This window comes from Lissotriton vulgaris, chromosome 6 (assembly GCF_964263255.1).
Source record: "Lissotriton vulgaris chromosome 6, aLisVul1.2, whole genome shotgun sequence".
Taxonomy (NCBI): Eukaryota; Metazoa; Chordata; class Amphibia; order Caudata; family Salamandridae; genus Lissotriton; species Lissotriton vulgaris.
In genome coordinates this window covers 136,444,526-136,469,246 of record NC_141694.1, presented here as the reverse complement: position 1 = coordinate 136,469,246, position 24,721 = coordinate 136,444,526, and the positions used below count along the sequence as shown (strand labels likewise).

Here is a 24,721-nt window from a genome sequence, read left to right as displayed (position 1 = left end):
CCGACTTTGGCTTTGTTAATGCCCATCTGGTGTATATCACTAGAACACTTTTGTTACAGTGGCCCTCATAATTCTCAGGGCCAGGTGTACTAAGCAGTTTTTCAGTCACAAATGGACCGATTCAGGGTTTGCAACAGAACCACTGCTTTTAGGAATATACTGAACCACTTTTTAACTTTCTACTAACCCCGATAATGGGTTGGAAATTGATCTTTAAATAGAAACAACCTCTTGTCTAACCTATTTAATTTGATTCAGCACTCTGACCCGAGAGATGTGTATACAATGGCGGAACTTTGGCGTCTGTTACAGATAAATGCATCATTTCGGCTATAACAATACCGAAATTAAAAGAGAACTCTTGATCACAAATATTGTAACACGTATGTCCTGCCTACCAGAAATTGAATATAGGCAACACTTGGAAGCCCTCTGATGTATCTTCCTTGGGACGGTCAGCATCAAAGCTTTTTGACGCCCAAAAGTGATTTCAGGATAACTCTTCCACTCACCATCAGTAGCTCAATTTATAGTGTTATAACGGATGCCCACCTACAGATCTTAGTGCTACATCCTCTGTTTTTTTTAAACACATCTTGATACTAAAGATATACCTAGACCCCCCACGTGTCTCTTTGGACGTTGTTGTTTCTTTTCGGCCCTGATGAAGGAGATAATACCATCTTTTCACCAAAACGTACGTAGGCCAGCTACGCACATCTGAAAATTCCAATACCAGGAAACCAGTTAAAGAAAAAAAGTTTTTGGAATGAAAAGGATGGACTGATGCCCCTTTTCTGAATATACTTCCAATAGGCCAAGTTATGAACAGCTCAGATGTGCTTTTCCTATGTTCCCTTTATTTTATGAACTTTTCTGCACGATATGTCAGTTAGTATGCTTGAGAAGATTGATTGGTGAGAAAGGTTGTGAGAGCATGAATTTGATTTCACCTGTGTTATGATGTTTCTTTGTGTGGGGTTTATTAACTTTCTCTAATTCTTATGGTCAAAGAAATAATAGGATGCGATGTCTTGAATTTTTGAAAATAATGTTTTTGCTCATTGTATGATGATGTTAATAACTGACTGTTATGTCTTCTGTTTGAAAACAATTTTTTATATACAAAAATAGAAATATAAAAACAAAAAAGATAAAGAATGTTCTTATATAAATAAAACAGAATTCATATGAAAATCCATTTTATCTTTCTCTTTGTATCGGAGCTGTACACTTAATGAAGAGTAGCAGAGCAGTTGCCTGAATCAAATTAAATAGGTTAGACAAGAGGTTGTTTCTATTTATAGTTCTTTTATCCCCCTCCTCTTGAACCTTAAACAATTAGAGGTAATTAGCTTCATAGAATTGGAAAAGGAGCTGTTCCAGACCTCTAAAGTTGGGACAATAAGCCATTCATAGACGGGTGGGGTCCCTTGCAATCCCTTCCTTTAATGAATGTTTAAAAAGAAAAAAAAAAGTTTTAAAGTTTTCTTTATTGAACTGTGATCCCACACAGGGTGGTCTGTGGACCCCAGCAGGCCACCATCCTTGTGATGGCATCCAATCGTAGTGAGTCACAGCTAATAATATTTATGAAATAGGTTGCTTCCGACCCACTATGATTTGGATTTTTAAGAACCTACCCATTAGTACATAAGTTGGTTCTTCAAAATCTTTACTTGATGCAAAAAATGTTCGCAGCGAGATAGCTATCCTGGCCTCTGTATTTTAAGCAATGGGTGGAACCTGTGGGTGGTTCAGTGCGTTGCTTTTACAATGGGATCGGAAACGTTTCCATTGTGACCTTTATCCTTGCTCAGAGTTTATAACTATACACTTACAATCTGTCATCGCTTCAGTGTGAGATAAGGCGCACTTGAATGACCTTAGAAAACAGAGAGAATAGTCACCAGAGGAAAATGACTGCTATCCAAGCCTCAGATAAAATATTTCAGAACTAAGAAAGTAATGTAAACTACAAAACAATCCAATGTTACTTTATATTTTTTTTAATGCTCTAAATGTGTTCTTCATGCTGGTTACTCAACAAAAACAAGCACTGGCGTTGCCAATAGGTTTCGTATTTGGAAAGTTGGAGCTATTGGTTTTGTAAATGACATTTTATATTTATATATTGTTATTGACAATGCCAATAACGATATATAAATATAAAATGTCATTTACAAAACCAATAGCTCCAACTTTCCAAAGGCGAAACCTATTGGCAACAGCAGTGCTATAGAAAGTAGCAAGACAAATACAGGCAGCAGCAGGGTGCACACAGACAGCAGCAGAGGACATAAAGACAGTAACACAACAAAAGAAAGGTAGCAGCAGGACTCACAGAGACGGCAACACAACAACTACATTCAGCAGGGCACATAAAGTCAGCAACAGCGAACATACAAACAAAAAATATAGACAGCTGCAGGACACAGAGTAGCACAGCAAAAATATGTGGCAGCAAGGCAAATGCAGACAACATTAGGGCACATACAGAGAGCACCACAACAGATTCAGATAGCAGCTAGACACATACAGACAGGTGTCATGCACACACAAAGAACAACATAACAAATACAGGCAACAGCAGGGCACATGCAGACACCAGCAGGACACATACAGATAGCAACACAACAAATACAGATAGTAGCAGGTCACACACAGAGAGCAATACAACAAATACAGGCAACTCATACACAGAGAGCAACACAACAAATACATTTATCAGCACATCGCACGCAGAGAGCAACACAGCAAATACAGACAGCAGCAAGGCACATACAGACAGCTGCAGAGCACACACAGAGAGCAACACAACAAATAGCGGCAGTAGGGCACAAAAAGACAGCTGCACAGCTAAGGCCTAGGAGTCCCGGTATCCGAATGACCGAGGTATGTACTGTTAGAAAACAAATGATATGGACTGCAACACAACATGCAGCAGCACAGAGAGCAGTGCGGTGCACCCCATAGTAGGTGGCAGAATTCTTACCTTTTTACAATCACACTCAGTTACGGTGACATACACCATAGAGCTTATAACAGTGCTGCTACCTAGTTACAGCTAACACCACGACCTGATACTACGGGCTGCCCCCTAAAACTGGTGCTGTCCCCTGAGCCGCCTCTGGAAGCGGCGCTGGTGCATCCTGCAGTGGAGTGTGCGCCTCATGCAGTGATTGATGCGAGCACCTATGCTGGTCCTGTGCCTCCCACTGTGGTAGCGCGTGCATGCCCCCGGAAGAGTGATGCTCAAGTGCGTGTGCTTGTATGTCTGTGTCTGGTCTTCTATCACAGTGATGCGTTTTGTGTATCTTCTGCTGAGGAGTGTGTGTGTGTGTGTGTGTGATGAGAGTGGGTGGTGTTATTTGTATGTGGTCTCTGCAGAGACAGCAATACAGGTGAGGGACAGTCACACAGGAAAGACAACGTTGTGCAGCAATGAGTGCACAGAAGCACATGGTATAGGAGTGATGGAGAGCCTGAGGGTGTGGTGGTTATGAGAAGCATACCCCGATCATTTTGTCTGGAGGGAAAGCGGCCGCAGCCCTGCAATTTACACGCTCGTAGAGGGGAAACTGTGGCGAGCAGACTATGACGTCTCACAGACAGAGGCAGCCTGGCGCTTTTGCAACCGAAGTGCTTGTCAGCATGTGTATCCTTAGCCGAGTGTGTGTCAGAGGCTGGTTGTGGCAAGCGTGAATAATTAAAACAAGAAGCGGTGAGGGGACTGCTCACACCGCGAAGCGGGGACGGGTTAGGGGGACAGGCAAGCCACACCATGAAATCCTCTCACTTTCAAGTCAAAGTAATTAGAGAAGCACAAGATTCATAGGCCTCTTTAATAGCGCGCTTGGAGAGAGTGAGAAAGAAAGAGCACTCTGAGGAGGGCTGGTCAAACACTATCAGGAAGAAATAGTAACCCAAAACGAGAAACATACCAGTAATTGGGCGGTGCTCCGTGGGAGGAAACAAACCACAACAAGTTGCGGGAGGGGGAGAGCTCCTGGCAAATGGCCGGAGGGAAGCCGGATGGGGGCGGGAGAGCCTGGTGGGGGGGCGGGAATGCGAGCGATGGGAAGAGAAGTGTGGCAGGCTGATTAGGAAGATGCGGAGGGAAACCGGATGGGGGCGGGAGAGCCTGGTGGGGGGCGGGAATGCGAGCGAGGGGAGGAGAAGTGTGGCAGGCGGATTAGGGAGATGCGCGTGCTTGTGTGGTCACGTGACCGGCTTTTGTGGTCACGTGACTCACATGCACTGTGGAAAAACCGAAGGTTTGACGAGTCGAATGGATTACTTGAATTTTCGCCTATTACATTCGCAAGCGAATGAGAATAGGCGAAACCTAAAAGACCGCTATTTGTGAGAAAATACCAAGAAAAATAGAATGTTTCTTAATTACTCCCATGTCGGCTTCATTCTTGACTTTTACCCTATGTACTCTTTCGCGCAATATTCTCGTTGATAAAATATGCATTTGGTAAAAAAGTAACATTTTCTGTGGCCTTTCAAAAACCCTAATGAGGGAAATGTCTCCGACACGCCAGGCTACAGCATCCACCATTCAAAGTAAGAAAGAGTGAGTGAGTGTGTTTTTACATATATCGGCATACAATGAACACAGAGAAAACAAAGGGCCGTTGAAGTAACTGGAGGGGCAAACCTCTCCTCTCTTCCGGGAAGAAGTGGGACCTTCCACTGAGAGCGTCACTGGCGTTATTCCTCTCGCTCAACTGTGTCCTGTGTCTTAAGTGACCCTGGACGAAGCACTACGCTACGCTTGCGGAGTTTGCGCAACTTCGCACTACTCGAGCTGCACGTAGTACAGTGCGAACACGCGTAGTGCAGCGCTCATTTTTTTCTTGTTCGTGGTCTTGAACGTCATGTTAGCGACCGAGAGCAAGCAAAATGACAGCCCGGCGAGATTCTCAACGCGGGAGGTAAGGTTTCTCATTGTAAATGGTTGCGCATGCTCGCGACCGCTCTCAATGAGAAATGAGAAACTACGAGTTTGTGTTGAGAAAGCTGCAGCTCGAGTAATAATCTACTCGAGCAGCAGAAAACTACAGCTCGCACTGTGCAAGATGCTGTTTTCAATGATTGCACAGTGGTAGGTCTCAGACCCTCAGCCTGGGCGTTTTTAGGGCTCCCAGAGAGCACTCGCTCTGTGGGGTCCCCCAGGGTTCCTCTCTGTCCCCCCTTCTTTTCAATCTCTATCTTCGCCCCCTTCTTTTTTCTCTGAGGCAGTGGGACGTCACTGTGTTCAATTACGCAGACGACCTGCAACTCATCTTTTCTCTCAATTCCCCCTTTGCTATCTCCAACTTTCAGGCAGTCATGTCCCACATTCTCCAGTGGATGGGCCAAAATCAGTTAAAGCTGAATCCCGGAAAGACGGAGCTCCTCCTTCCCGGCAGGAGCGCTATCTTCTGGGGGCCCCAATTCTGGCCAGCGGACCTGGGCCCTTCTCCCACCCCCGTAGCCTCGGTGAAGAGCCTGGGGGTCACCATCGATTCCACCTTATCCCTAGGGCCGCAGATAGGGACCGTGGTCTCCTCCTGTATCTACCAACTGCGCAGGATCAGGAAAGTGGCATACCTCTTTACACCCGATGCCCTCCTGCAGGTTATCATGGCCCTTGTCCTCTCCCGCCTAGATTTTTCTAACTCGATCTACCACGGTCTGCCCAAAACATCGATGGCGAGACTGCAAGTGGTTCAGAATCAGGCGGCGAGATTGGCCTTAGGGATTCCAAAGTGGCAATCCGCTAGGCCCCTCCTTGTCAAACTCCACTGGCTCCCAGTCATCTCCAGGGCAGCCTTTAAGATCGGATGCCTTATCTTTAAGTCGCTAGCTGGCCCCTGCCCTGCCTTCATTAAATCCCTAATCAGACCCTACTGCTCATCCCGCAATCTTAGATCCTCCCACCTTCATCTCTTGACTGTTCCACCCTACAAGCTTTGTAGATCTGGTGGCCGGAGATTTGCTTACCTGGCCCCCAAGCTTTGGAACTCCTTCCCCCTCTCTCTAAAAACTTCTAACTCTTTAACTCTTTTTCGCAAATCCTTAAAAACTTGGCTCTTTCCCCAATCTGGCTAGTCTCTCTGTCCCCTCTACTTCCAACCAGCGCCAGGAAACCCATGGTGTCAGTGCGCTCTATAAGCACCCCTAAATACAAATACAGTGCTGGATGCTTGTCCGCACTGTGCAATCATTGAAAACACATCTTGCACAGTGCGAACATGCTACTACGCAGCTCAGGAAGTGGTACGTGAAGTTCGCGAAGTGCACTTCGCATAGCTTCGCGAAGCGCTACTTCGCGAACTACGCCCACCCTTAGTCTTAAGTAGAGCCCCCCCAACTATTCAAGGGCCTCGCCACCTTTCAGGTATTGGACGGGGGCACATTTAGCCCAAGAGCAATTAAAATCTGGGAGAAAGGGTAGAACAAGGGGGCCCTCTTCACGTTCTGCTCGGGGGGGATGGGTTCCCATCATTTTGCGTAACCCCAACTATTCAGACGCCACTACTGGACAGATTAAACTTGAAATAAATCTCACCAAAGTGGGACTATCTCTTGACATCAATTAAGGGATGAGGGTGAAGGATGGGGCCTAGAAGATGACTGCGACTATTCAAAGATCAAGGGGCGAGATGGTGTGACAGTCCAAAAAGGAACAGGTCCAAGGACAGTGACAGCCCAGGGCAAGTTACAGTCCTAGCCTGTAGGAGAGAAGTGTATTATCCAGGCCAGAACGAGAGACCAAGGACAAGAGCCATCCTGAAGCCAGTGGGAGTACCAGGGAGAGGGACAACCTGTTAAAGCATGGCAGCCTCTAGGACAGTGCCTGTCCTATCAGTGGCAGCGGTTTGTATTTTAAATTGGTGAGGAGAGTGGGCAAATATTTCGACCCACTTTCAGACAGAGTTAGAAACCCCAAAGCACTTGATCGTGGCCCGTTGTCTGCACGTGTAACCAGACCGTCACTAAGTCAATCCTGATTGGTGTACTAGGGAATAGAAGCATCCATGTTTATAGCACTACAAAGCCCCAGCATGTAACTGAAAACAGAGAACATGCACAAGATTATTTTAAAATTGTATTACATACAGTATACAATTGCCACCAAATGTGCAGGGATTTAGAGTTTAGGGTGAAACAAGCGTGATAAAAAATATCTTTTTTTTAGTAATACACAATCATACTGTACCTAGTGCAAACCTCTTTTTATGTGTTTCTATTACAAGAACAAACTTCAGAGCTCAGCTGATAAAACCCTTACAGTACCTCTCAAAAAGAACACAGTTTATACACCAAGGAGCCTCAAATGATTCTATCAATTTAAGCCATATACACTGGCTCCCAAGCAGCCTTTAAATATGCTGATTAACCAATTACACAGATATACATTTCTTTCGGGTATCAAGCATCCCGGAAAAAGGATTAAGTCTTCGCTGTCTGACTCTCCCATAGTTCCACAGCTGAGTTGGAATCTCGAGCCTGTAACAAGCCAAGTTTTCATGTGACTTGTTTGCCACCCTCCTTCTACCCATGATGTGGCATTATGGCCAGAGCTGCACCTTTAGAGCTGGGGAATCTGGCTCTAGTCTCGGCATTCCCTCTATAGAAGCCTGTCATGGGCAAATCACGTTATCTGCACGTGCCTATAAACATGGACTGAGACCTTGTGTAATATTATAACTTGTGTTTATGTAAAACGCTCCAATACCACATGGTCGAGTTTGTGCCATTTAAAAACTGCAGAAAATAGAGAAGTAAAAACAAAGCGTTAACATAAGGAATGCCAGATTCTCAATTACTGGCTGGTTTGTAAAAGTGAAATCAGAAAAGCTGGATAAATCGTGGCTTCAAACAGAAAGCAGACATTCTGAACTTAAAATTGTTGCTGGCACTCCCAATCCTGTTTTAACTCACTTATTTAACACTTTTTTTTTATCATGTGCACTCACCAGGCCCCTCACCCCCATGGCACCAAATGGTTATTGGAAAAAAGATCTCTGCCAAAGTGCCCCTCATTGGGAGTCCTTCGGGTATTGCAGCGGCGACCCAACGAAAAGCAGCCCAATGATGAAGCATGACACCCATCCGGGTATGTGAGGGCCCTAAAAGCCTCATAATACCCCAGAGACAGTTGTAAATAAAGCACTATCCCCAGGGCATCCTTAGAGACAGCACCAGGGAGACTGCCAGCCCAACTGATGGTGCCAGTACACGGTCACTTCCTCTGCAGTGGCACACTAAGCTGGTGTAAAATTATGTTGCATGAGATTTTTGGCTGAATGGAGTTGTGCATGTGGGTTTTTGAACACTGGACTTCATGGGTCTGATAGAGCAAAGCTAATACAATTGCAGAAAATGAAGTCACCCTGCCAGACACAGTGCCCAAAGTCAACAGTAATCTCACAGAGAAAGAATACATTCAAGCAAGCAAGCATTCCCGAACCACTTAAACAATCTTCACTAACACACATGGGAGCCTAAGACTGACAGAGATAATTCTATTTGCATGGCCATACCCACATAAGTGTAAAGCTGCAATTCAATCAAACAAATCTAAAGAAATCTGACATGACAAAAAAGCACTACAATACCTCATATAGGGTAGTAAACGTGATCTAAAAGGTAATTACATTACAATACGTATAACACACACTAACACGCCGCAGTTGGGCAGTCGATTGTAGTTCATGCAGACTACATTATAATTTCCTTATACTTCGACACTCTCTCACATAAGAAAGACAACACTGCTGTAGGCCACGCCCATCACCCAGTACTGTACCGCTCCACAGCAATAAACCACCCATCACCAACTGAACAGGCATCGATAACTGAAAAGATCTACCACATGCCGCTGGCCAAGGAGGACTCGAATTTAGTCCACCATTGCAGGTTCCAACTATCTGCATTAGTGATTTTTAACCCTTTAACTTCTGAGCAATCTCACTAAATCATTACTAGATTACGGGGACCCCCACTGAAACATTATTGGACTCAGGGGACTACCACAGAGTAATTACTGAATGCCAGGGACCCCAGTATAAGCCATTTCAAGGATTTGGACCACAAAGCAATACACAAAAATACAGACACAACAAACATTCATCAAATACAGAGATGATGAAACATTTTATTTACACTGATGTGACTATAAACTATTCATGAACATAATAGCAAAAAGACTATCAAAGCTAATGCCGAACCTGATTGATCGGGATCAGAAGGGTTTCATAAAGGGCAGACAAATTCAAGAAATAACACATGAATTAATAGCGACAATAGACGTAGCCATATCAGAACAGCTACCCCTCACGATCATCACCTACGATGCGGCAAAAGCCTTTGATCGCGTAAATTGGCAATTCTTAAATAACGTCATAGAAAAAAACAACTTGGGAATTAATTTCGCTCACATGGTGAAGGAAATCTACTCAAACCCTAGAGCAAATATAATAGTGAACGGGAGCTTGACAAGTAACATCACTATTCAGAGGGGTACGAGGCAAGGCTGCCCCTTGTCACCGTTACTTTTCAATTTATATATTGAACCTTTAGCTTGTTCAATTAGAAATCATAACAAAATAACACCGTTTAAATACAAAAATTGGGAAAAAAGTGGCTTTATATGCAGATGATCTAATGGTATTCACAGATAACTACAACAACTCAGAACTACCAATTAAGGAAATAATGAATAATTTTGGCAGGGTCTCAGGCTACTTGATAAATATCAATAAAACAGAGGCAATGAGTTGGAACTGTACGACTAAACCTGCTTTTTCAAAGGAAAAAATAAGATACTTAGGGATCATGCTAACTGAAGATCTCAACAAAATTCCCCAATTAAATTTAAATTTAGTAGCAAAAGAAATGAGAAGTCTTCTTAAAACATGGTCTGGTCTACCACTAAACCTCTTGGGCAAATCAAACGCAGTAAAAATGACTATCATCCCCAAATTTACATACCTTTTTAATACAATTCCGTTGGAGTTTAATAAAACTGCCCTAAAGAAAATTCAAGGAGAATTATCCAGTTTTATTTGGTCGAAAAAAAGCACAAGAATTGCTTGGAACAAACTCAGGAGAAGAAAGAATCAAGGGGGCATAGCAAGCCCAGACATTATTGAATACTGCAGGGCTTTTCAGTTTAAAAACTTTAGAACGTTGCTAATGAAACACAGTAATTTCCCAAGTTTCCTTCAACATATCACAAATGGAGAAGACTATTTCCTTTTCAAATTTGGCCATCCAAAATTCTTTAAAAAAGTAAAATTGAAGCTATTAACTAATGCAGTCAAACTATGGTCGCAATTCAGAAGTATCTTGAGGATCCCATATTATAGCAATATGGCCCCAATTTGGGACTCACCTGGAACACCAGAATGTCTCAAAGATGCATTATCCAGTGTAATTAGACAACTAGGTCTTGAAAAATGGGGACAACTTTTATGTGAAAATGAATTGATATCATGGGAACATCTACATACAATAACGGATGGGAAAGTGTCGAAGTTTAAATATTACCAACTGAAGAGTTGGGCTAACACCATCTTGAGAGAAACAACAGATCCAGGAAATTTTGAAAAGGAAATGACAAAGGAAGCCATAATAACAAAAGAAATATCAAAATGGTATTGGGCGTTAATTGGAGCTGGAGAAGAAGATCAATCAATATCGGAAAAAATATGGAGAAGAGAGTTTACCAACGAAGAAATTGATTTAAAGATGATGTGGAAAAAATCCTCTGAATTATGTTGGGAATGTGTAAAACCCGCTGCTCTAAAAAGAAATCATCTGTTCACAATACATAGAGCGTATTGGACTCCAAAGAGATTATCAAGGTTTAAAGGCGCATCAATAAAAACCTGCAGTAAATGTGGCGAGGAAAAGGCAGATGATACTCATATGTTTCAACATTGCCCGGGACTTGCGCAATTTTGGCAAGAAATTGGTAAGACACTCTCGGCCTTAATGAGAACCCCAATAACTGTAAGTACCTCTTTAATTATTTTTGGGATTGGGCGGAGCTAGCCGGCGTCGATGGCGGACGTGTGAGCTTTCGGCTCCTCGCTGAAGCCCCTTAAAAATCCTTCAAACTATCCTGCTTAATGCCGAATTGACTGGGTTCGGTGCCTGGTGACCCCCGGAGGCCCCCTGACCCGGTTGTGTGGCCCGGAGTGCCGGTGGCAGTGGGTAAAGACCCGCGCAAGATTGGCGACGGAGAGAGGTGCGGACCAGGCCTGAAGCCGCGGCCTGCCCTGTGGCGCGGCCCGCACGACGTCACCTGACGTGCGGCCCTGACACCCGGAGGAGCCGGAGAACGCAGCCTGCAGATACTGGGACGGGGCGCGACCCGCAAGCCCACCAAGGCCCATCTGGAAGTACAGGCGTAGGGAGGATACGTCTGCAGGGACCCTGACATTTGTACACCATCGGGGCCAGACATTGCACTGGGTGGCTGGCGCACCCTGACACGAGGGGCACTCCTGAGGTCGCTCCCGCGACGCGGCCGCCATTTTAGGCTCGCTAGCGGGGACTGTGGAGTGTGCACTACTCTACGCCCGCGGCTACCGCTGAGCATTTCCAGGGTGAGATCAGCTCTGGTACTGGACCGCCAACATGGGGAAAAATGATGCGACACAAGCGAAACTCTCGTTCGACCGCCGGAAAACGAGGGGGCCGGAGTCACAGGCGGCGGATGCCTCCCCGAAAGGAGCCGCGGCGTCCTCGACCCCTGCGGACCTTAGAGAGTTGCTAGCGGCGATGGAGAAAGGCATTCAGAACAGCATAGAGGCGGTGGGCTCCAAGATCGATGATTTGTCGTACCGCATGGACCGCATGGCGGAACGTGTGGACAAACACGCCGAACGCCTAGACATGGCAGAACGGAGGCTCACGGAAGCGGAGGAGGCACAGACCGAGTGGGACAAAGACCGTCGGCAATTCGGCAGGCTGCTCCAAGTGATCCGTGATAAGGCCGAGGACCTGGAAGCGCGCTCCCGTAGATCGAACATTCGCATAACGGGTGTGGCGGAATCGACACAGACAGGCAAGATGGAGCTCTACGTGGAACGCCTGCTGAAAACGCTACTTGGGGAGGAGGCCTTCTCCCCAATGTTCATAGTGGAGAGAGCACACCGCACTCTGGGCCCTCAACCCCAACCCGGACTGCCACCCCGGCCCATAATTGCCAAGCTCCTAAACTACAGGGACAGGGACACGGCCCTGCGACTGGCCAGGGAGAAAGGACAACTACAGGTGGACGGCATGAAGATATCGTTGTACCCTGACTTCACGGCCAAGGTACAGGAGGAACGCCGCCAGTTCATACCGCATAAGAAGCAGTTGCGCGAGCTGGGCCTAGACTATGCGATGCTGTACCCGGCCAAATTGAGAATTAACACCGGCGGGAAATCGTACTTCTTTACGGACCCGAAGGAACTGCAGAAATCACTGAAAACTTGGGCCAAGGAACGCAAGGAACACCGACAGCGACACGGGGAGGACTCGGAGGAAGTGTCGACTATGGAGGAACAGGACTGAGGCGCCAAGTCGACTGTATTCCCAGTAAGAGTGTAATTGCTGTGTGATGTACTATGAATGCACGCGGAGTCTCCCGGTTATGGGCTGCGGCCTGGACTAGAGACAGTGGCCGAGAGACGGCAAGCGACGCGTCGCAATGACTCATGCTGCATTGTTGTTCATGGTCCCATTCACGTAAGCTGGTGAGGTGATCACTGGGATATGATCGAAACGGGTGGGGGGGCGGAGGGGGAACCAGGTGAATCCAGTCTGAGGTATTACAACACAGGGGGGCAATGCGGGGGGACGGAACTGGAGATAAGTGAACTTTTGCACCACTGGTGGTGACTACGTAGTCTCGGCACGCTTTGCCCCTGTGCTTTTGGCTGAGGAACTCACCAGGGAGTTGGGACTAGTGTTGCCCGCTACTTTGGGGCACTTGTGTTGATGGGGAAATGTGGGGGGTGCTGTCTGGCCGGGTTGGGGGTGGTCAGCTGTGGGTGGGGCGGGGTCAGGGGGGAGGGTGGATGGGCGAAAGTTGAGGGGTTTGCTGTTTGGGAACCGGAGGGCCCGTGGTTTGCTGTTGATAACTGGCGAATGATGTGTGAGAATGTGCTGGGTGGATGTCTGCCTGACTTGAGCGATGATGTACTGCTTGGTTGTCCGACATCTCCCGATGGAGTCAATACGATGCGCCGTGATTTAAGATGTCTGCTGCTGTAGAGTCTGGGGACCCGCGACCGAGGCGCGCGCTGTCCCTCCTAACTTGGAACGTGAGAGGGCTGAATGATCATCGGAAGCTGAGGAAGGTGATGAGCTTCCTGAATAGGCATCGAGTGGATGTGGCCATGCTACAAGAGACACACCTGCCTGTACACAGTAGGATGTTAAAGGTCAGAGGGTTGGTAGGAAATATAGCAGTAGCGGGTTTCACTTCCCACGCCCGCGGTGTAATCACCTGGGTTAACCCTGCCTCGAGACTGAAACTTACCCCACTAACTGTGGACACTGAGGGCAGATACGTAGTGGCTAGGTGCACGGGGAGGGGGCAGGACCTGCTCCTGGTAAATGTTTATGGCCCTAACCATGATAGCCCGGAGTTTTATACAGCACTGTCAGCTGCATGTAGGTCACACACGCACACTAAAATGTTATGGGGGGGTGATTTCAACTTTGTGTTTGACCCAGACAGGGACCGCTCGGCGGGCCCCGTAAGGCGGCCAGTTGCGTCAGCTATCTACATGAAAGCGGAAATGACGAAGCTGGACCTGGTGGATGTTTGGTGGGAAAAGCACCCTACGCAGGGCGGTTACACGCACTACTCCGCATACCACAACATACATACTAGGATAGACTACTGGCTCGCCTCCTCCTCAATGCTGGGTGGCATCAGCTCCTGTGCGGTTCTCCCACGCACGCTATCGGACCACTCCCCGATATTGCTCAGTCTCTCCACTGTTAGGAAGGAGATACCGCCATATACCTGGCGTTTCCCGCCCTACGCGCTTCTTGATGACGCCTTCCGCGGGGAACTAGCGGAAGACATTGAAAGGTTTTTCGCCACCAATACTAACTCAGTAGACAGTTTCTTTACCGTGTGGGAGGCCTTTAAGGTCTATATTAGGGGAATAGCCATGTCCAAACACTCCAGTGTCCTGCGCTCCATTAGAAGAGATCTCTCTGCGCTGGAGGGCAAGATAGCTGCCCTGGAGAGGGAACGGCTGATGGACCCGGGGGGAGAGGCGGGACAAGACCTAGCGCCCGCGCTAGCGGAATATCACGCGCTTGCGGATAGGGAAGTTCTCTATATGGGGAAGTATGCCACGGCCCGGACTTTTGGAGAGGGGGAGAGACCGGGGGCTCTGCTGGCGCGTATGGCCAAGGGGTCCCGTAAACCATTGGTGATAGATGAACTGCGGACTCCGGGGGGCACTCGAGTGGTCGAGGAGGACCAAATATTAGAGACGTTCCGCCGATACTATGCGGACCTGTACCGAGCTAGGGCGGGAGGGGCGGAAGCCGAGATAGACGATTACTTGGATTACATCTCGATGCCGTTCCTTAAGAATTCAGACAGGGAATTCCTGATGGCCCCCTTTCATGAGGACGAGATTCTGGATGCACTGAGTGGCATGCGCTCGGGGAGCGCCCCGGGCTCTGACGGCCTAACGGCAGGCTTTTACAAAGCCTTCAAGGACCTCTTGCTCCCACACTTGCTTGCCCTCTTTGACGCGATCTGCGAAGAGGGCGTAATGCCGACCTCGATGCGGGAAGCGTTGCTGGTCACGATCCCGAAACCGGGGAAGCCCCTGGACCAATGTGGGTCGTACCGTCCGCTCAGCTTGCTGAACGTGGATGCGAAGCTCTACGCGAAGGTCCTCTCCAACAGACTCGCGCTGCTGGTCCCGACCTTAGTGGCGCCGGAACAATCGGGCTTTGTACCCAGCAGGAACCTAACCTATAACATCCGCACGGTGCTGGGGACGATGCAGCATGTGAAACAGGAGAACCCCGCCTTGGCAATATTCTTAGACATGGAAAAGGCATTCGACTCCGTCGAATGGCCGTTCATGATTAGGGTCCTGCGCAAACTGGGGCTGGGAGAGCCGTTTCTTCAGAGAATTGGGGCTCTTTACCACCACCCTACGGCCCGCCTGCGTGTCGGCGACAGAGTTTCGGCACCAATACTCATTGGTAGAGGCACCCGGCAGGGATGCCACTTGTCCCCCCTGTTGTATGCATTGGTTGCTGAGCCATTAGCGTGCGCCATGCGTGAATATCATAGCCTGGAGGGTGTCAGCTTCCCCACATATAAGATTGGCATCTCTACTTATGCAGATGACACCTTACTGTACGTCCGAGACCCGGTCAATAACCTAGCTCCAATTCTCAGGGAGGTGGTACGTTTTGGGGCGCTATCGGGACTCAAAGTGAACTGGGATAAGTCCATTGCTTTCCCCCTGACCCCAGTCACGCAGCCGTTCGAGATGGAATATCCTCTACAGTGGACAGATGACTCAGTGAGATACCTGGGCATCCGTCTCCACACGGACCCAGAGATCCTGATCCGCGATAACTATGGGGTCGCATTCACCAAGCTTGAGGAGGATGTGGATGCCTGGATCAAGCTCCCTCTCTCATTGATGGGCAGGATTGCCCTTATGAAGATGGTGGTACTCCCCCGGTTTCTCTTCCTCTTTGTTAATATACCGGTGGTCTTGTCGAAAGCGTTCTTTAGACGCCTGAACCAGGTACTGATTAAGCTTGCCTGGGGCAGGAAGCAACCTCGTGTTAAATGGGAGACACTGATGCTCCCGTGTGAAAAGGGGGGCCTGGGGGCGCCGGACCTGGAGCGCTATTACCGGGTGGCGCAAGCGACCCATTTACACTCCTGGGTCCATGGGGATGCCCGCATTCCGCATCTCATCCTGGAGAAGCTATTTGCTGATCCTCTTCCCTTACCCGCCACGATCTGTCTCACTACGGACCGAGCAATCGGGCGCATGGACTCGCTTAAAGCAACGAACCATGCGTGGCGAGCTCTGCAGAGAGAAAGGGGGTGCCCCTTGCTGTACTCCCCGCGGATGTCGGTATCCTGGGCCCTGTGGTTAGATCCGCTCAATGAGAGGGGGGTGGTAGAGGCTTTGAAGGCCCTGGGAGTGCACACCATGGAGGACCTATTCTTGGATGGAACGCTGAAAACCTGGGAACAGCTCCCTCCCGTCGCCCCGGCCCCATCGCTGCTGCAGAAGTTTCAGTACCACAGGATACGGTCGGCCTGCAGAGTAATACTGGGCCCCGCACTACAGGAGCCTGAAGAGGTCCCAGAACTGACGTACGTCATCAGAACGAACACACCGGCCAAATTGATTTCAGCGGTTTACAGGCTTGGGCCTTCATATCAGACATTCCCTACTTCGACCCCTAGAGCGGCGTGGGAGGCAGATCTGCAATCCCCTATAGACGACGCCATGTGGCAATACTGCTGCGCCAACACTCGCAGGGTCTCGCTCAATGGCAGACACCGCTTGGTGCACTTCAAATATCTGCAGAGAGTGTACTATACTCCAGAGCGGTTACACCGCTATGGCCTACGTGGCTCCCCGGAGTGTGAGCGTTGCGGGACTGGGTCCGCTGATTTTCTACACTTGGCATGGCTGTGCCCGGGAGTGAGTGCGTACTGGGAGGAGGTTTTCGCGGAATTGGGACAAATTATAGGGGAACCTCTGTTGAGATCTCCGGCGCTCGCGCTACTGGGCTTCTCCAAGCCGTTGGCTCCTGCGCTGCGCAGATTAGTGGACGTGGCGTTACTACTGGCCAGGAGGGTGGTGGCTGCGTGCTGGATGCGCGGTCCTCTCCCCACAAAGGCGAGATGGCTCAGGGATCTCCAATACTGTTGCACACAGACGGAAGTGTACAGCGAGCTGTTGCCGCCCAGGAGTAGACCGAAGTCATTTTGGGAACTCTACAAGGAGTACCAACAAAGGGGGGAGGTGGACGACAGTGACATATCGGAGGAGGTGGACCCACAGGATGAGGGGTTAGATACTGCTCTGGAGCGAAGTCACTCGCCGCAGGAGGGGCTTTAATGTTCTTCTGGGGGGAGGTGGGCACAGGGAAGGTGTAGGTATGGGACGGGGACGGGGGGAGGGGTGTGACATGGCTTAGGGGACAGGGCTAGCGGGGGGCGGGTGCAGAATATACACGGTACGCACACGACATTACGTAGGCAGGAAGAGACACTAGGACTCCTTTACGGTACTCAATAGCACACGGGGTGGGCCTGGGGGGGGTTTGGGGGTAGATTAGGTTAGTTTTTTCCCTTTCCTTACTTCTGGTTACTTGTCCTTCCCTGGTTCATGAAAGACTGCACTATTATGCCTCCATTTATTGCCTATCGACTGTCTTGCTGACACGCTGGGGACCAACAGTGCAAGATCGCTTTGCTTTTGATTGAGTTGTGACACTGAGTGACGCCGCTGGGCCTCCGGGATGCCAGCACACCGGCTGTGTATTAGGCGCTGCGAATCTGTCTTTGTAACTTGTGTACACGTTGATGCACTGTATGGTCGGACTGTAATGACATTTGATTTCAGACAGTTGGCAACTTTTGCAATAAAAGTCTTTTTCAAAAAAAAAAAAAAAAAAATATTTTTGGGATTGCTTCAAATAACATTAGACTGAGTAAACTTCAGGAAAAGCTAATGTTTACACTGATATTATTGGCACGAAGAGAGATCTGTATAAACTGGATAAAACCGACACCTCCAATATACGAGGACTGGTTAAACTCTGTAATTAGAGTATGCAGGCTGGATAGGAAAGGGAATTGTACAAAAAGAATGCAGTACTGGGATATTTGGGTACATTTTTTTACTCCTGAGTAATCATCAAGATTTTTTATTCTAGTGCCATGACCAGTATTTCTCTTCTTTTCCTTTTTTCGTTTTCGTTTTTTCTTTTTTTTCTTTTTTCTTTTTTTTGGTTACCAATGATTAAAGCAGAGACAATAATTTCCAGGCAGGACTGGATTTCTGCCGAGTAGCTCTAGGGCTAGCTCAACACAGATCCTTGGAATTATTGTGTTGGATAAAGGTAAAGAGGAGAAGTCGGACAGGTCTTGAGAGAAAGCTGGGAAACTCCCCTGGAAATATTCAGCAGAGATCCGGGGCAGTGAAGGCATACATACCGAATAGACCGTCAACTCCCCCGAAGACCTCATTATCCACATTTTTTTTTCTCTCGCAATATGAGGTTTAAAAAAAGGAAAAAGAAAAAAAAAAAAAAAAAAAAAAAAACACTGCTGTAGGCCACGCCCATCACCCAGTACTGTACCGCTCCACAGCAATAAACCACCCATCACCAACTGAACAGGCATCGATAACTGAAAAGATCTACCACATGCCGCTGGCCAAGGAGGACTCGAATTTAGTCCACCATTGCAGGTTCCAACTATCTGCATTAGTGATTTTTAACCCTTTAACTTCTGAGCAATCTCACTAAATCATTACTAGATTACGGGGACCCCCACTGAAACATTATTGGACTCAGGGGACTACCACAGAGTAATTACTGAATGCCAGGGACCCCAGTATAAGCCATTTCAAGGATTTGGACCACAAAGCAATACACAAAAATACAGACACAACAAACATTCATCAAATACAGAGATGATGAAACATTTTATTTACACTGATGAAAAATCTACAGATGAGGAAACATTTTATTTAAATCACAAATACAAAAAAAAGATGTAATTTCAAAGGGAAGGTTGGAGCTTTTTCATTCAACTAAGGCCACCAGTAGGCATCGCATACACCCCCACCCCATAGAAATTGACCAAAAACTCTACTCCCAGTGCACGGGGTGTTGAGAGCTCCGTACACTACTGAGCACTATTGCAACTGCACCAACTGGCTGCGGCCCAGAGTAGCAGACTGACACATCTGCATCCCATAACCCTCTCCCATCATGCCTGACCATCACTCCACTCTTGAAACAGACTCTCTGTCCCTTTCAGAAAACAAGCATTTGCAATGCAATAGGTCTCACATTAACTGGAGTTTAAGCTATTAGCAATGCAATAGCTTAAACTCTCGAAAATGCAGGACCTATTGCATTGCAAATATTATTTTTCAAAATGTTACTAGCCCCCATGCAGCGCTTTCACGTTAATGAAGGGCGTGTCCTACAGTAAAGTGAAAACGCAGAATGGGGGTTTTCACAAAAAAAGCATGTTTGTCAAGTTGATAAACAGATTTTTTTGCATGGTAAAAGTGCCCAAGCTGCGCTTTCCCTTTAATGTCGGCCGTTTGCGTAAAGAAAGGGGCGCAGCCTCTATGAATGTGCAAGCGCTGCATGGGTGTCAGTAAACAAATTAAATAAATAAGTGCGGACACTAAATGCGGACCTCGCTGCTAAGATAAATAAATAAGAGCGGTCGCTAAATGCAGACTGCACTGCTTAAATAAATAAGTGTGCTTGATAAATGCGGACTGCGCTGCTAAAAGAAAGAAGGAAAGAAACGCGACCGATATAGTTAAAGAGGACCGCCTTTAGTAAACATTACAATAAAAGCGGGCAGCATGCTGCGAGGTAGTGGGTGCAATAGGGGAAGAGCATTAAATAAAATAGTGCTCACCAACTTATAAAGCAGAGCATGTAACACCACCAGTAAAAGGTCCAGTCGTTATGGGAGTTTACAAATACAGACAAGGCGGTACCAAGGAGGGACTAATAAGCCTAATAATGAATTGGAAGCCAGCTTTTACGAAGGACAATGACGCAAGCCAATTACAAATATGGGCGGAGAGTGGGCAAGGCTTCAATTCTGTACTCCACTACTGCATGCCTCAGGCTCGACCTAAAGAAAGGATCTCCCACACGCTGCAGCCGCTCTGCAATAAGGGTGCCATCAGACCTAATGCGAGCAAAGAAAATGAGCCCCCATACATCTTTAGTAAAATAAGAGTCATAATTGGGATGCAGTCGGCCATTCACACTTGTTTGCTACACCAATGGGAACGTGTCCTTTTACTGGACTTATTAAAATGTTTGCACTAGGTACAGTCTGATTACCCATTACTAAAAGGCATTCTTTGAAGGCACAGTTTAAAGAGTTCTGCCATAAAAGGACCTGCAGAGCAGCTCAAGGCTGCCAAGTTTCTGGAACCGGTGCACCAGTCTCACACTTTTTTGGTCTCGACTAGCGTAGGCTGTGCACATGCGCAGTCTCGCTAGCGAGATTTTATGTCTCTTAGTAGCGAGGGTAAACCCCGCCCCTCTTCTCCATTAGCTGGCTTCCTAAACAGCGGCCAGCCATTGGAGAAGAGGTCCCAGTGACGATCCTAAGCCCCGTCCTTTTCGGATTGGGGGGCATGTTTTTTCGTTTCTTTCTCTCAGTGACGTCCTCAGTCAAAAACAAGCCCCCCAGTCTGAAATGGACGGGGCTTACAGCCGATCTATGTTCGCTTTTAATGCTGGAAAAAAGACGCTGGGGCAGAAATGGGCGAAAGGATGGAGCTCATACTCTGTGTGGCTTCAGCCTTATCAGCCAATTTCGAATCTTTAATTCTTTATTTCGGCAAGTTTACCATAAAAGAAACAATTCAATACATACATAGACAAAAAAACTGTACAGCAAGGAACATAAAATCCATAGGTAAAAACAATTCATTTATAAAATGGAGACAAGGATATACTATGACAGTAAGTTCAACAGTAGCCCACCACTAATTACTTAAAAATCTAACAATTCTATCTCTGGATTTGGTTCCATATACAGAGGATATCCCAGTTTTTTCCTCTGGAAGAAAATGCTATACAAAAATTTGCTAACACTAAATATTATAGGTTGTGTTGTGTTAGTGGAGAGGATTCTTAGGGCCTGAGTACATGATCTCACGCCTAGCGCAAGGCATATCGATTGTATCCACTTTTTCCTAGCCTGAGGATATACTGGGCAGAAAAATAGGATATGTTGCTCATTTTCCTTTTGGTGGCCTTCACACATGGGACAAAATTCATATTTTACTGGGTTTACAGTATTTGGACCACTAGTCCAACGAGACACAATTGAGGCTATTTGGAGATTGCCATATCTAAATTTTAAAAATAGAGTTTTTGCGAGTGGCGGTTCTATTTCATCCAAAAAAGTCTCAAAAAAAGGCTCGTCCTTAAAAGTAAGAAACTTTGTAACCAGTGACCCACCAATTGAGGCACTTTTGATCATATTTGTAATATAAGTCCAAAAGGCCCTTTTTAGTATTGGTTTCGAGTTAGGAGGTAATAGATCCGGGTTCTCCCAAAAGTGTTTCAGACCTAAATTGTTAAACCAAAATTTAGTGTAATAAAATATCATCCAGCGATAGAGCTGAAGCGCGTCTCACGCCCCCTCCACCCGCCACCCTCGCAGGATGGAAATGCTGGAGACGTTACCTTGGTTCAGGGCAGAGGCTGCTGGTGGTGTCAGTCATCCGACGCTCCATGGGCAGGCAGGCGCCGGCCTAGCACCCAGCATCCATGCACACTCTCGCCGCCGGGCTCTCTGGGCTGGTGTGTTTTTTTTTCCTTATTGCTTGAATCCCGCCCCAGCCCTTCCTTCCCCTCCTCTCTCCTGGGCTGTGTGCCCGGAGCTACCACGTCCCAGCTCCCGGGCAGCTAACGGTCTCCGGGAGAGGCACTGGCAGCGGTACAGGGTGCCGGGTACACAGGTCATCGGTGTAATTTTTGTCTTCATTCCCCATTTTACCCGCATCTACATCGCAGCATTTTGGTGCAGGAGTTGGACGTTGTTCGGGGTCTCCCAGGATAACGGTGGGAGCTTAGCAAAGCGCTCTGCTGACGGCCTGTTAAAGGCTGTGTGTGCCGGAGATCTAACAAGTGCTCGGACTGCGAGGGCGCAAGATGGCGGCTGCCATCTCTCGGTGGTGAACCGGTCCGCAGCGCTGCCCCGCTGCGAGTTGGAGACGGACGGTGACCAGTGCCCTGCGGATGGAGATTTCACTTTTGGAGCGGTGCTGCTGAGAGACATGCCTCGTGGGCGCTCAGCGGTCCCTGAATGGCTGCAAAGACCCCGACAGAGCTGGGACTCTGTGTGGAGGCCTGGTGTTATCGGCGAGGTGCAGCGCGAGGCATTACTCACTGCTGCGGGAAGATAGTGGTGCCGGAGCTGGTTGCGGTGAGTGGGGGAGCAGCCTTGCTTGGGCCTGCAGCTGCGGAGGCGGGTGTGGGCCTAAGTGCGGGCCGCGGTCTGCGAGCCGCGACCAGCAGGAGAGCCCGTGCATTGCTACGGCCTGTAAAGTGTGTAGGTGCTCCCTATAACCACTTCCGGTGCCCTGAACCACTCCGGGTGCCCTCCTCCACCACCCCTGGTACGCTGCTCCACCCGCCTCCCCACGAGCCCTCTAACCTCTTTTCAGCAGGGAGTCCCAGGAGCCTGCCCCCACCGCTGTGTGGCCAAGAGCTGGGGCAGAGCCACAGAACCGGTCTCCCAAGCTTGGTGGGTGAGGCAATTGTGTATGTGTGTGTGGCTCTGTGTGTGCGCGTGTGGCTGGGTGTGTGCTTGTGGCTCTGTGTCTGCGCGTGTGGCTCTGTGTCTGCGCGTGTGGCTCTGTGTGTGTGTGCATGTGGCTCTGTGTGTGTGTGCATGTGGCTCCGTGTGTGTGTGCATGTGGCTCTGCGCGTGTGGCTCTGTGTGTGTGTGCATGTGGCTCCGTGTGTGTGCATGTGGCTCCGTGTGTGTGTGCATGTGGCTCCGTGTGTGTGTGTGCATGTGGCTCCGTGTGTGTGTGCATGTGGCTCCGTGTGTGTGTGGCTCTGTGTGGTTTTGTGTGCCTGTGTGTGGCTCTGTTGTGTGTGTGTGCAAATGTAATAGGTGTCGCATTTGCAAGAGCATTTGCAAGAGCTTAAGCTATTGGCATTGTAAATGACAGTGCCATTTATTTATTTGTTTTCAAAACCAACACATAAAATAAAAAGTTTGTCATTGTAAATGCTTGTTCATCTCGCACTCTGCTAAATGCTGTGTCCCACAACACGAGAACCGCACCTCAGTGGCCTTCACCCACGCACGAGAAGGTAACACTTCCCGCACAGGATCACAACAAAGACAGGACCCTTCCAACCACACACCAAAGACGGTGCAGCGTGCTACACAGATGTACAGTGCAAGACGCGTGCACCAGGAGGAAACATCCAGTCAGAAGGATGGAGGTGGTCAGCCGCTGGAGTCCAAGCACTGAGACTGCGCTAGCCACAACACACACACTTTCACGCGCTATAGTGATAAATAATAAGAATACGAATAAGTGCTGCAGGCATCTGGAGGCTTCTGCTGCCCCTCCGCCACTGCTCCCTGGAGCCTCCCAGTGGCCCCCGCCCTCCTCCCCAGCCCACCGGCTCTCACTACCTGCTGGAAGCTCCCAGGTCTGACCGGCTACGATGCACCCGTCCGGAGCCTCAGCCTGTGCGCGGGAGGCTGCTGGGAGCGAAGAGGGATCAGGCGGAGCCCGCCCTACCAGCCCGGGGCACGCCCAGCCGAGCCCGCCCCGCAGCGGATGGAGCCGGTCCGCCTGCAGGCCCGCCCTACTCTTCCATGTCCGGAAAGTCGAAACCGGAGAGCCCCGTCCTCCGTGAACAGACTGTACAGTCCGGCACGGTCGAACTTGGAACAAAACCATTATTTAATGTTTGTATGTGGAATAGTGTCCCGCACACGCTTATCCCCTCCGTTTACTGCCTGTTCACTCATTTTCGCCTTGTTTCGTGACTCGGTCCTAAGCTGTCCCACACGAAGTTTGCGGTTAAATTTACCGCGCAAACAATTTGCGAACAGGCCCTGTGTGCCGCCTGCGGGGCTTCTTGGTGCTGCACGCGCCCTCCGTCGGCGCGCGCTCAGCTGAACACAAGAAGCTTAACTTCAAACCAGCGTCAATAAACAATAAAACCACGAGCTCGCTCGCGCAGCTCTGCAGCCGGGGCGGAGCAGTGCACGCGCGAACAAGAGCAGGTTTACCTCAAGCTGTTCACAAGTGATCCTCGTGGGAAGCCAGGCCCAGGGGCGTGGCTACCGGTGCGGCAACAGATGCACCCGCATCACCTGTGCGTAGGGCGCGTGAGGGGCCCACTGCATAGGGTGACCAGATTCTCAAAACAAACAAGCATTAGAAATGCAATAGGTCTCGCAGCATTAGAGTTAGTGCTTTTAGAATTGTTAATGGGTTTTTTGTAAATCTTTAGCATGAGGTTGAGGGTGAGTGAGGGTGAGGGGTTGAGGGTGAGTGAGGGTGAGGCTGAGGGGTTGAGGGTGAGGGTGAGTGAGGGGTTGAGGGTGAGGGGTTGAGGGTGAGGGTGGGTGAGGGGTTGAGGGTGAGTGGTTGAGGGTGAGTGAGGGTGAGGGTGAGTGAGGGTGAGGGTGAGTGAGGGTGAGGGTGAGTGAGGGTGAGTGAGGGTGGGTGAGTGTGAGTGAGGGTGAGTGTGGGTGAGTGTGGGTGAGGGGTTGAGGGTGAGTGAGGGTGAGGGGTTGAGGGTGAGTGAGGGTGAGGGGTTGAGGGTGAATGAGGGTGAGGGAGGGTGAGGGGTTGAGGGTGAGGGGTTGAGGGTGAGTGAGGGGTTGAGGGTGTGTGAGGGTGAAGGTGAGTGAGGGTGAGGGTGAGTGAGGGTGAGGGTGAGTGAG

The 24,721-nt window shown here is 48.7% G+C and overlaps 1 protein-coding gene across 1 annotated transcript in view; it reads right to left on the bottom strand.

The window, feature by feature from the left end:
* Nucleotides 1–23,568, bottom strand: part of LOC147706907 (epoxide hydrolase 1-like) — a 243,490-nt gene extending 219,922 nt beyond the window's left edge. Inside the window, exon 1 of the mRNA XM_086926167.1 lies at nt 23,456–23,568. The gene's annotated coding sequence lies outside the window, so the exon portion shown is untranslated. The remainder of the gene's footprint in view (nt 1–23,455) is intronic.
* Between the last annotated feature and the right edge of the window lie 1,153 nt (nt 23,569–24,721).